The sequence below is a fragment of the Vombatus ursinus genome, unplaced genomic scaffold (assembly GCF_900497805.2).
Source record: "Vombatus ursinus unplaced genomic scaffold, bare-nosed wombat genome assembly UNPS02014775.1, whole genome shotgun sequence".
Classification (NCBI taxonomy): Eukaryota; Metazoa; Chordata; class Mammalia; order Diprotodontia; family Vombatidae; genus Vombatus; species Vombatus ursinus.
This window is the reverse complement of record NW_020954553.1, coordinates 5800080-5812358: the sequence shown is the minus strand read 5'-3', so window position 1 is coordinate 5812358 and position 12279 is coordinate 5800080. Positions and strand designations below refer to the sequence as shown.

The window sequence follows — 12279 nt, the reverse complement described above, 5'->3', positions numbered from 1 at the left end:
CCAGATCACCCAGCAGCCAAGGTAAATAGATGAACCCGGCCACCCTACTCTGGACTCCAACCGACCGAGACTTCTGTTAGCTCCACCGATCAAGGAGGAATGACAAACAATATTAGATCAAGGAGTTCACCAGCTTGCCTGTACAACAGAATCACTCACCCAGAAACCCCTTCCCCTGACAAGATGCCCAGTCAGATTCATGCCAGTCAGCCCCAAGAAAACCTATATGCCATTGTACATACTCTAAGAGAGAGATCCGTTTACCCATCAAAGCTCCTGACTTACAAGGGGCTGGCTACATTGTTCGGTAAGCCACGGCTCAGAGCTGGAAAAAGCCCCCTAGGTCAGCCCATGTCTAATCATGAATCCCCCCTACAACAAACCCAATAAGTTGTTAGTGAGCCTCTGCTTGAAGGCCTCTGGTGAAGCCTCTCCCTCCTGAAGAAGTCCACTCTACTTCTAGACAGCTCTAATTGGTAGGAAATTTTCCTGACAGCAAACCTAAATCCACCTCTGCAACTTCTATTGATACTCCTGGTTCCGCCCTCTGGGTCCAAGCAGTACAAGCCTTTTCCTTCTTCTAAAGAACAGCCCTTTGACACCTAAAGGCAGCTACTGTGTCCCTCTTGATCCTTCTCTTGTCTAGGCTAAACACGTCAAATTCTTTCAAATGATGCTTCTGTTGCATGATCTCAAGGCCCCTCACCATTTGGTCACTCACCTACGGACAAGGTCCAGCTTATTCACATCCCCAGTGTCCCCAACCTAGAGAGGCTAGAGCACTACAAAATATTTTAAGTCAGGTTAGGCAGCTGTCCCTCTGCTGTGCAGAAGCCCACCCCCAGCCCCAGGAGGAGCAGACTGTCCATCCCTGATCCTGGCACCACAATCATCCACCCACCCTCCCCTCTGTGGGCATACGGCACAGAGACAAATGAGAGGCGTCTCCCTTCTGTTTACACTCAGATCCTATGGCAAAAGGCACCGGGCATCAAGCCCACCTCCAGGACTAGAGGAGCAGAATTATGACCAGAGAGAGCTCATTCAAATGCTATTATCAAAATGTAGACCCTGATTCCATCAGCCTCAATGTACCTCCTCAGGCAAGAAACTGGTCAAACTATATTTCAAGAAAAATAGGAGACTTGTACATGCAAATACCAAGTGAGCTCCTTTGGATGGGGGTGGTGAGGATGGGGTCTGGCAGGGGGCCAGACTTCTCCACATGACCCCATCCTAGCAGTGGCCTGGCTCTGGAACACTGACCATGAGCAAAGACGAAAAGGAGGGCAATGAAGAAAGAAAAGTCCTGCCTGTGGAAGACTCTTCTTGCTGCTCTTCTTGCTGGCCCTGTTCCTGAAATCTTGCTCCTCTCCTGGGGCCACCCAAGCTGGCAGGGACTCGGGATCTTCAACCCAAGAACCTCAAAGGGTCTTTATGAAGGAGTATTACATTCCCTGACTCTGCTGGCAAGGAAACGAAGGTGCGGAGCAGTAACGTGAGCAGCTCAATGGGTGGCTATCTTTTTTAGGACAAAAACATGTCACTCTCTGAGACGAGAGAGAAGGAAATACCCAGAAGCATCCCTGAGGGATGCACAAACTTCCAACCCTAGTTAAATTAAGCTTATGGCGAAGGGGTAATTTACTGCCCCATAAGTTTTTATAGTTGTACCGGATCAAAGCAAATAACTCAGGTTAAGAACTCAATTCAAGCAACACAGCATGGTATCTCACGTTGTAGGTCACCCCCTCAACCATGCCAAGTAAGGCAAAAAGCAACCAAACCTCAGGGCTCCTACCCACAGACTCTCCACTGTGCTGGCCAATTATAACTCCTGGGACCAAGCTGACCATGGGGCAGAAAGTCGGGCTGTTAGAGTATCAGCTGGGGGGAGGGGTGGGTAGAAGGAGATGAAGCTAAAAATGAAAGAAGATGAGGACAGACAGAGGTCTGGACTATATATGGCCCAGGCATGCCTTCCTGAAATAAACATTAACCAGTGGTATTAACACCCTGGGGCTAAGGGACTTTGGATTCTTCTCAGTTTAATTCCAATGCTGCCCCCAACCCATCCCTTACAAAATTGGAGGTTGGGGGGTTAAACTGATTTATATAACCTGAGATTATGAGGATTGAGGAGATGAAAAAAATTGGAGTACTGGGATAATGACTTTCTTTTACAAAAGAGATGGATTCCTGAATGTGTGTGTGTGTGTGTGTGTGTGTGTGTATAAAATCGTATTTTAATATCAATAGAGACAGTGTAATGCAGTGAATAGAATAAATTATCAAGAATTTCCCATGAATACTACATTTCTTAACCATCAGGGATGAGCTACCTTAAATTCATCACTTCTGCCATGGCCAGAGTAGAAAATAGAAAGAAATGCCGAGCTGTGTTGACTTCATCTGGTTTGTATAACAGGACACATTTAGAGCCTTGTTTTTCAACAAGACAGCCTCTCGACTGACTTCACAGCTTTTCCTGGGGATTTCCACTTCTGGATTGCTTTTCTTTAGAAGAGAGGTCTTGCCCAGAGATATCTAAGGTCAGATAAGAGTAAATATGTTTTTTGAAAGGTGTGAATTTACAAGTGCGTTGGGACTTTTGATCCCTGCTGGAGTTTCCCATCAGATTTCTGTATGGATGAATTGATTGGTTTCCCACTTCCTCTAAGTCATCAAAAATGTTATTTTTTGAAGATTTGCTGAAATATCCCAAACCGATAATCCTGAGGAGGCTGTGGTCACGTTCAAGTGGCAAGCACTATAGTAACTGTTCAGGTTTCTCCTTTTCTATATAACTACTCACACAAACTAACTTCTTCTTCTTTGGGGGAAGCCAGGGAAAGCACAAGAGAATCTGATCACCAAAACAGGATCATTCAACCTAAGAGTTTCAGAGATCCACTAAATTGGGGGCCCAGTGGAGCCCAGGTCATAGTCAAAACTTCTCTTAACTAAGGGTTTCCCAAAGACCATTATAACTGCTCACTCACCACCCTGGGTCAGGCTGATCTATGAGATGACTTCTGCATAATTTCAGTAACTATCCATCACACCACTACAGCGTAAATGGACTAGGAAGCCTGATGCTGACACTTAATGTCTAACTGACCATTGGTCAGTTACTTCATCTCTTCAATTCCAGTTTTCACCTCAGTAAAATGAGAGTAATAATACCCGTTAATACTAATGACAGCACAGAAAGGTACTATGGTCTAGTGGATGGAGAGCCCAACCCATACCCAGGAAGACTTGATTCAAGCCCTGCCCTTGGACATACTGTTTGACCTTGGACAAGTCACTTAACATCTAAGTGATCTAAGCAGCTCTCTAAGACTAAGTTTCATAAAAGATACATTGGCTGTTTCCTTACCTGGGAGCTAATTCCTCATAACTGTGAAAACCCAAGTCTGGCCATCATCCTCACGACAGTACTACACCTAGTTCACAAGTTGCTGGGAGGCTCAAATGAAAATGTGTATAATTTGCTTCTGCAATTGTTGTAAGGGTCAGTTGTCATTATTATTTTCTAGAATCTGTTGTTCCCTTTCAATCCTTCATTGTTGGTGGGGGCCATCTCCAGTTGTCCTGATCGATATCTTGCCACTGGACCCAGATGGCTCCTGAGGAAAAAGTGAGGTTGGTGACTTTGCACAGCCCTGCCTCACTTAAATCCAATTCACTTACAAGTCATGGTTCCTCCTTCCTGATATCATGGTCTTCTTTGAGAATGAAGGACAAACAACCCCAATGTTAGTAGGTAAGAGAAGAAGGGGCTTCCCTAGGTGGAGAAGACTGGTGAGTGTGCTCTCCCAGCAAACATCACTGGGTTGACATCTGGGAGTTTCTCAGGCATGCTGTGGCATAATTCACATAGGACTTCATTCCACCCTTACCTTGTAGATATATGTGCACATTTCATCTCCTCTCCTCAACCTCAAATTTACTTCGTACGTGTTTTGTATTTGTTGGTGTACAGGTCACCCATCTTCTTTACCACCACCCCAATATAATGAGAGCTCCTTGAAGTCAAAGACTGTATCATTTTTGTTTTTGAATCCCAAGTACCTAGTCCATTATCCAGCACATAGTAGGTGCTTAATAAATGCTTGTCAATTGAATGAGCTCCTTGAGAGCACAGAGCCTTTATGTCTTTGTATCATCCCCACTATGCTTGGCAACATGGCACAACGGATGAGCCATTGGACTTGGAGCCAAGGAGAACTGAGTTCAAATCCCACCTCAGACACTTACTAGCTGTTTAACTCTGGGTTGTCACTTAATTTCTGTGTGCTTCACTTTCCCCATTTGTAAAATGAAGGGATTGAAATCAATGGCTTCTAAGGTCCCCTACCTCCAGACTCTAAATGATTGTTGAATAAATGAATACTAGGATGAAAACTTCTTGAGGACAGGATAATATCTTATATATCTTTGTATCACCCTCTGACACTGTATGTGGCAAGCATTCAATTATTAATATTATTCAAGATATTATTAATGAGGGCAGTTAGGTAGCATAGTAGATAGAGTGCTGGGTCTGAAGTCAGGAAGACTCAGGAAGACTCACTTACTAGCTGTGTGACCCTGGACAAGTCACTTAACCCTGTTTACCTCAGTTCTCTCATCTGCAAAATGAGCTGGAGAAGGAAATGGCAAAACACTCCCACATCTTTGCCAAGAAAACACCAAATGGGGTCACAAAAAGTCAGATACAACTGCAAACGACTGAACAACAACAAAAATACTATTAATGAATCATGTCTAAACCCAAACCCCTCAAAATGCAAACAACCATCCTTAGATGGCACCTGGACGGACAGATCCAAAGAACCCCGAATAGGATCAAGATTATATCAGAAGTAAGTACACAAAACCATCATAAAAATAAAAAATAAAAAACTCCTCTCAAGTCAAAAGGTCTCTGCACTACAGGAAACTGAATGGAAAGAGCACTGGATACGGAGTCAGAGGAGCTGGATTGGAATCTCAGCTCTGCTCCCTGTTACTTATGTGGCCTAGAGCAAGTCACTCAAGATCTCCGAGGTCAGTTTGATCTGTAAAATGAAAGGGGGGAGGTTGGCTCAATGACTTCTGAGAATCTTTCAGCTCTAAATCTAAGACTAGGAAAGTGCCCCCAAGCCTGCTCCTCCCCCTAACTTCTCTATTTCTATTCATAGCATTACAATCCTCTCAAATGATGGTCTGATTCTTCCCTCTTCCCTCGTTCCTCACATCCAATCAGTTACTAAGCCCTGTCCTTTCTATCCTAGCAGCATCTCTCCCATCCTTGCCTTATGGACTCCCCTCCACCGCATTCCTACTGAAAACACCTAGCTCAAACTCTCATCTCTTCTTACCTAAAATGGAATAATCTCCAAATGAGTCTTCCTGCTTCTAGCTGATTCCTGGTCCAATCCACCTTCCATTCATTCATCCATTCAACTCCATACACCTATCAGACAGGAAAGAGAAATCAGGTTGGAAGATTCATTGGCCCCAGGTCACAGAGGGCTTTAAATGCCAGACCGTGGAGGTTGTATTTTCTCCTGAAGGCAACAGAGAACATAACCCGTTCTAGAGATAAGCAAGGCAATCTCCCAGAGCATAGCAGGGATACTTTTAGCATAATGTTTTATTTAATGCCAGAAAATGGTGCTCTCTATGGTAAGTAGGCGTTTATTTTGTTATAAGTTAAAATGCACGCATTACAATATGAGGTTAAAGCCTCCAGTGACTCGACAGAGGGAGCTGTGATTTTTAAACCCTGCCTAGAAGGCACAAATGCATTGTCTTGGTCTGGGCCCAACTAGTCTGCCTGCATTTCAGACCCTGAGCTTGGCCTGACTTGCCTGTTCTTAACCTGTAAGGGCTGCATACTTCTTGGTGTTTGCCTTGACCCGCTGCCTGTTCTGACCTCTGACAACTTGAACCTCTCAACACTTATCTCAACCTGGATTCCCAGGCTGCCTTCTGCTCTGACCTCTAGTCAATGCATGTTCCATTTGATGATATGGCTCTCCAAGTCCTGGTGTTCACCTAGTGCCCTCTGCCCTAAAGCTAACCACATTTTAGCAGCAGGTGCCACCAGGTAACTGTGAGAGGAACAGTGGTGGCCCAGAATGCCTTTCCTCTGAACATAAGGATGGGAGGAGTTTCCTCGTACTATCCTAAGCACTCTTCTCAGTGCCTGGATGCCTCCAAACCAGAGTCAAAACCCAATGGAGGATACTGAGGAGTGGGGAAAAGGTCCATGGGCACCGGAGGCCTCTGAAAGAGTACAGGACATGCTTCCCACCTTAGAGAAATGGTAGACTACAGGCGCAAAATGAGGCATGCAGTGTCAGACAAGGCCCCATTGCATTGATTTCCTTTACTTAATGGGCATCTTTGTAATAATCAAGGGTTCTACAGATGGAGAAAAAGAGAGAAATTAGGAAGTTACAGTGATGATTTTTTAATCATTAATAAAATTTTTCTTTTTTAAAAAGAAACCACAGAAAGGAAAGCACGAGACAATACTTTGTATTTTCCTATCTGTATACATGCATCCAAGTAGGGGTTTGCTGGAGTCAACTCCAACCGACATAAGAGAGCCAATTGTCAAATTTTCAGTGAGATCATTTACTCCTCAGAAATAGGCAAATGATACAAATCAGGGCTTTACTTATTCATTTGTTGATTGAATAACTTTTTTTTAATGGTAGATAAAAGTTAATGAGACCAGACTTAAAAGCATGTTGCAAATACATTTCTCCCCCCCCCCCGAGAGCCTGTTGTTAAATGTTTTCCAGCACACCATTACCAATCTTTGAAGGCAAGGACTATTTCATGTCCATTTTGTAATTAGCTATTTTCATGCTGTCTCCTTCATTAGAATAGGAGTTCCTTATGCTCAGGAACCGTTCTTCTCTTTGTTTTTGTCCCCTGTGGACCTGGCACATAGTAGGTACTTAATGAACGCATGTTGACTGACTCTCATTCTATACCCAGGTGTAGTAAACAGGAGATTAGCTTAGACTCAGGAAGGCCTGCATCCAGGTCCCACATCTGGGTTACATGGGTTAAGTGGCCCTGGGCAAATGCCTTCACCTCTTAGTATCCCCAGAAACTAAGACTTTAAGTGATATGAGTTTCAGGCTAACTAGTGAAATCACAAGGCCAAATCTCTCCTCACCCCATCCACCCCACCAAAAAGTCCCCAACTCATGGCACAGAGCTTTAGCAAGAACAGACACTTCATCTGTGCTGCCTGGGAGAAGACAGTGAAATGGACAGATGTTGCCACGGTCTGAAGGTGATTCCTGAAAACATGGGCATTTGGGAGGACGCCTTTTGAAGGTCAGCATCTAGCTTTTGATGGGTAGTTGACCTTTCAATTATAATCACACTGTTTTTGTTCTTTTCACCATCCTCCAGGTAGGCCTTCTCCTGTGTGGCCCCCAGCCCCAGCCCAGGCTCTCAAGCATTTCCTTGCAGAAACCACAGGGAGCTCCAAACTTGCCACTGGACTACGCCATGCCACAGAACACCTGAAAGGCCTCTTCCTCGTGTGTCCCCAAATACTGGTATCACTGTGCCCAGGATGGTGGGGGGGGGCACTAAGACAAGGAGCACAGTGCCTGCTCCCACTAAGTCCCTGTGCTCTTGCTAGGGATGCAAACCTCACACCAACCTGCTCTCTCTCTCCTACTTCTCTTAGGCATGTTCCTTTGCACATAGACTCACACATTTTCAATTCCCCTCCACTCTCTTGCAGCTTCCTCCACTGTGGGTAATAAGAATGGAAGGCTCAGCTTTGAAACAGGGCCAGGGAACAAGTGGAAGATGTGGGCAGCATGGCTCTGCAGCCTCAGGCATACAGGCCAGAGGCAGCAAGAGGGCAGGGCTTGGAGTCAAGAGGACCTGAGTTCAAAATCTACCTCAGACACTGACTCCCTATGTGAGTCTGGGGAAGTCATTTCAACTCTCTGGGCCTCAAAGGTCCCTCCAGCTCCAAGGCACCATTCATCCTGTGCCCACATCCTCAACAGCTGGCATAATTCTCTGTGGGCCTCAGCTTTCTAACCCGTAAAATAAGGAAGTTAGACCAAAGTAGATTATTTCTAAGGTTCCCTTCTGGCTCTAAAATTCTACAAAGCCATGAATCTCTGATACATTCAGTTCTGAAAATTACTTAACCAATCCAAAATGAATTATCAGTTACCTCAGGTGGGGATATTCACTTAGTGGAATTTCACTTTTACCCATTTAATTAATTACAGCTGTGATTCAATTTCTATGGACAGAGAAAAGAGCTTTACACTTGGGAATCACAGAGGATCTAGCCACATGCTAGCTGCTCCTCATCTGTGAAAAGGAGATGATACTTGCTCTCCCTACCCACCAGGGTTCACAGGTCATCTCCATCCCTGACAAGCGGTCATACAGCCTCCCTGTGATGACCTCCAGTGAGAGGAAATCCACTTTGGGACAACTCTGATTGTTTGAAAGATATATCTTCCCGCTGAAGTCAAGCCTCAATCTGCCTCTCTGTAACTTCCACCCACCGCTCCCACTCCCTGCTACAACCCCAGCAAAGCAAGACAAGTCTAATCTTCCTTTTGTGGGACATCTGTTAGGGAGTCCCAACATTTACTCTTTCTTGGAAAGCACTCTGCAAACCCTAAATCACTATATCATTCCATTAGTGTGTTGTTGTTATCCATACATCAACGAGCATTTAAGTGATACCTACTATGTTAGGTACTTGAAATGCTAAAAATAAGTTCCTGCCCTCGAGGGGGTTTACATTCTATCGAGGGAAAACAACAGGTACACATATAAACATATACAAAACACAGCCAAAGACAAGGTAACTAATTAGGTGGCTGCATCACCTCGGACAAGTCACAACCTCTCAGGACTCTAGGCAACTTGTTGCAGTGACGTGCCAAAGTGATTTGGTAGAGAGAGTTTTCTCACTCGGGAGTTCCATATATCAGTGACATCACTGGCTCAGTCGTTTTCCTTATTCCAAATATAATTTTTGGAGAGAGAGAGAGAGCATTAATAGCTACGAGAAACCTGTCCTTCCAAAGTCATTTGGAAGGAAAATTATTAAAGGAAATTAAGAATTCTAGAAGTCAAGAGGAAGGAAACAACAGAATTCAAGAAGCAGCCACTAGTCAAGTGTGGCTGGAAAGTGGAATGAATGGAGGGTGACCCAAGCTCAGCCAAGCTGAGGAGTTGGTACTGCAAATGTGCTGTCCTCCTTGAAAGAAGCCACCAGTGAGGGCTCCCCAAAGCTCAATTCTGGGTGTTCTGCTTTTCTCTCTACACCCCAGCCCTTGCCCATTTCAAAGTCCACTTTTAAGTATCTCCGTAATATGTTTAAAAGCTGAAATGGCATCACTGAGCACTGATCCTATGGCCACATTCTGCTCCAAAAAAGTCAAACCAAATTCTATTAAGGACTTCCCCCAGAGCTGGAGACCTAAAATCAAAATTAAAACACTGAAAAAAATGAGAGGAGGAATATCAATAGTTACTCAACCACAATACAGGTGTCCCAGAAGCAGCTTGGATAACCGCAGTCCTAGTCCTAGGAAATTAATTTTAAGAATATGGGTCAATCTTGCCAAAAGGTTTCACACCCAAGAAGCACCAGCCCTACAGGGTCATGTAGAGATGTGCATTTACTTGGCATCCTTACAGAAGGAAGCAGCCATCCCATAGAACTAAAATTTCTTACACAATAAAACACTAAGGGTTTGTTGATTTTTATGAAAATAGGCACGAGTCATGAAATACAGCAGTCTCCAAGTTGAGAATCAGGCAAACCAGGTCACGGAGAAGCTCGTGGTGAGCCTGGGAAGGCTACAACACCTTACAAATGAGGAATTAGGAAGAAGCTGTTAAATCAGAGAAATGCATGACCAAAAAAGATGAGTCAATCATATGGTGAAAGATAAGTCAATGGGGAGCTCACACGCTCTATGGGTATCCCTCCCCATGTCAAAAGAACTGGAGGACAGCTCTTGGAGCATTGAAAGGACACCCTGTGGTGAACTTATAGGAAAACCTGGAGGAAAGCTATGGAAGGATTGCAATCAGCATCACTGGAAGGAATGCCGATATTGATGAGATCATAGTTCCCTTGGCTATTCAAGCAATTATAGAAATATTTTTTAAAATATGCCATATGCTTCCCGGTCATTGTAAACAGAAGGTTTTCAAGTGTCTGCTAAGTTATGAACACAAAATATTAAACAATCTTTTTCTCAAGGGGCTTATATTCTGCATTGTGGTTATTAAGTCGTTTCAGTTGAGTCCAACTCTTCGTGACCCCAATTGGGGTTTTCATGGCAAAATTACTGCAGTAGTTTTCCATTTCCTTCTCCAGTTCATTTTAGAGATGAGGAAACTGAGGCAAACAGGGTGAAGTGACTTGCTCAAGGTCACACAGCCACTATGTGTCTGAGGCTGAATTTGAACTCTGGTCCTCCTGACTCCAGGACCAGCACTCTTTCCATTGTGCCACTTAGCTGCCCTATATTATATAGACAACACATTTATTTAGCCTTTAGTCAATCAAGAAACATTTATTGAACTTCTACTATCTGCCAGGCATTGTACTAAGCACTGAAGATAGAAAGAAAAGCAAAAGGCAGTCCTTGCCCTCAGGGAGCTTATGGTCTAACATGTAAACACCTATGTATAAATTAGCTATATAAACAAGATAAAGTAGAGACAACCAACAGAGGGAAGGTACTAGAATTAAGGGAGATCTGGAGAGATTTCTTGCTGAGGGTTGGGCTTTAGTTAAGGTCTGAAGAAAGCCAGGGAAGCCAGAAGGCAAAGATGAAGCAGGAGAGCATTCCCTGCAGTAGGGAGAGCCAGAGACAATGCCCCAAGCCAAGAGCTGCAGTGTCTTGTTTGAGGATCAGCGAGGTCAACGTTACTGGATCGCAGAGCACACAGGAATGTAAGGTTTAAGAAGACTGGAAAGTGATGGGGGGAGGAGGGAAGCAGGAGGGAGACTATGAAGGGCTTTGACCCCAAGTGGAAGATTTCCTATTTGATCCTAGAGGGGATGTGCAAACAGTGCAGTTTATTGAATGGAGAGCAGGGGAAGGAGGAGAGTGACATGGTCAGATTCATGCTTTAGGAAGATCACTTTGACAGCTGAGTAGAAAATGGACCAGAGTGCAGACATGTGTGGCAGGGAGACCAACCAGGAGGTGGGCATGGCAACAGCAGCGTTAGAGGAGAGAAGGCACACGCAAAAGATATTTCAGAGGTAAAATGAACAGGCCTTGGCAACAGATTGGATAAGGGGGATGTGAGAGTAAGGCGTTGAGGATGGCACCACGGTTGTGAGCCGGCGTGGCTGGGGGGATGGTGGTGCCCCCCACAGCAATAGGAGAGTGAGGAAGAAGGGAGGGCTTGGGGAAAAGAGAATATGTTCAGTTTTGGATGTGATGAGTTTAAGATGTCTACTGGACATCCAGTTTGAGATGTCCACAAGGCAGTTGGAAATACAATAAACTCCAGAGAGCTAGGTTAGAGCTTGATAAGTGGATTTGAGCATCATCAATGTAGACGTGATAATTGAATCCACTGGAGCTGATGAGATCACCAAGTGCAATGTAAAGGTCACTATCGTAATAAGGGGAGAAACAAAGATAAAAACCACAGTCCGTACTCTCCCAGAGCATGAGTGATTTAAAAGGAGAAGGAAGGCATTCTCCTAGGGGAAGGCCAAGAAAGGCCTCCAGAGAAGAAAGTAAGATTTGAGATGAGTTTGAAGGAAGTCAAGGAAAATTAATAAAGTAGGAGGAATTCTCCCACCAGGTACCAACCCAGTGGATAGAACTATGGGCCTGGTGTCAGAAATACACAAGTTCAAATGCTGTCTAGTTGTGTGACTCTGGGCAGGTCATTTCACCTCTCCCTGCCTCAGTTTCCTCAAGTGTTATATGGGAATAATGAAAGCATCTACCTCCCAGGGCTGTGAGGATCAACTGAAATAATATTTATAAAGTGCTTAGCACAATGTCTGGCATATAGTTGGCATTTAATAAATGCTTGTTCCCTTCTTTCTCTCATCACTGCCAATCCCCCCAACTCAAGGGACTGAATTAGTCTCTCTCTCTCTCTCTTTCTTTCTCTCTCTCTCCTCTGTCTACCTCTCTCTCTCTTTGTCTCTGTCTCCCTCCCTCCCTCTCTCTCTCTCTCTTCTCTCTCTTCCTCTCTCTCTCTGTCTCTGTCTCTCTCTCTTCTCTCTCT

The 12279-nt window shown here is 44.5% G+C and overlaps 1 protein-coding gene across 3 annotated transcripts in view; it reads right to left on the bottom strand.

The window, feature by feature from the left end:
* HIVEP3 (human immunodeficiency virus type I enhancer binding protein 3) overlaps positions 1-12279 on the bottom strand; it is a 530360-nt gene that overhangs the window by 473681 nt on the left and 44400 nt on the right. For 2 of the 3 annotated variants that reach the window (XM_027864564.1, XM_027864568.1), the window contains exon 2: positions 5370-5464. The exons of the other annotated variant lie outside the window; for it this stretch is intronic. The gene's annotated coding sequence lies outside the window, so the exon portion shown is untranslated. The remainder of the gene's footprint in view (positions 1-5369; positions 5465-12279) is intronic. 3 annotated transcript variants of the gene reach the window in all.